At 49.2% G+C, this 1,033-nt stretch overlaps 1 non-coding gene across 1 annotated transcript; it reads left to right on the top strand.

Moving 5' to 3' along the window:
* The first annotated feature begins 525 nt into the window (after nucleotides 1-525).
* LOC112443072 (U6 spliceosomal RNA) lies at nucleotides 526-631 on the top strand. Its single transcript, XR_003031344.1, has one exon. It is a non-coding gene; the product is annotated as a U6 spliceosomal RNA (small nuclear RNA).
* Nucleotides 632-1,033: the final 402 nt, after the last annotated feature.

The raw sequence follows: 1,033 nt of genomic DNA on the forward strand, positions 1-1,033 counted from the left end.
TGTGACTAGCAGTAATATTTTATGCTTGACTAAATGTATTTCCCAGCCCCTCCTCCCAAAAAAATAATATATATGTATGTATGTATATACTGGGTCTTCCCACTTCTTCAGAGCAGTTTCTCAGAGCTATCTGAGAGGCTATCTCCTGGGCCATTGTCCTTAGTCAGGTCCCCAAACAAAACTGAAACTCGCTGCTCTTAGGCTGTGCATTTGTTTTCAGTAGACACATGCAATGAGACATTACATTCAAGAGAACACCTAAGACTCCAAGGAACCATAAAACACATAACATGGAAAACCCAATAGGCTATGTTGCCTACACAACTCTTTTGTTCAGGAGCCCTAAAACGCCAAGAACTTCCACTTGCAGGTATCACAGTGTCATTGGCTCTGAAAAATTGTCTGTGACACCCATTTCCTTAAAAGTAGGTAGACTCAGCTTTGCTCTTAAAGATGAGAATGTTGAGTGACTACTCTTTCCCCTCAGGAACTGCGGCTGAGAAGAGGGCAGCTGGAGGAGACAGAGTGCTTGCTTCAGCCGCACATACACTAACATCGGAATGAGGCAGGGAAGATTAGCATGGCCCTGTGCAAGGATGACACGCAAATCTGGGAAGCGGTCCATCTCTGGTGGGGGCGGGGTGGGACTCGCTTCCCAGGTGGCACTGGGAAGAATGACCTGTCAGTTCAGGAGATTAAGAGATGCTGGTTGGACCCCTGGGCCAGGAAGACCCCTGGAGGAGGACATGGCAACCGTTCCGGTATTCTTGCCTGGGAAATCCCATGGACAGAGGAGCCGGGTGGGCTAATGGTCCTGTGGTCACAAAGAGTCGGACAGGACTGAAGCAACTGAGCACAGGGGGGGCAGAACCCTGCCTGGCTGTGCCCTAAATCCAGGACCCTTCCCAGCTGATCCCATCTTCCTAGGGAGACTTCCCAGGACAGACCCATCCCCCGACGTCCTCTGCTTTAACTCCCCTCTGAATTACTGAGATAACAGTATCTGATGCAAATTGCCTTGAGTCCTTTTACA

This window comes from Bos taurus, chromosome 20 (genome assembly GCF_002263795.3).
Source record: "Bos taurus isolate L1 Dominette 01449 registration number 42190680 breed Hereford chromosome 20, ARS-UCD2.0, whole genome shotgun sequence".
Lineage (NCBI taxonomy): Eukaryota > Metazoa > Chordata > Mammalia > Artiodactyla > Bovidae > Bos > Bos taurus.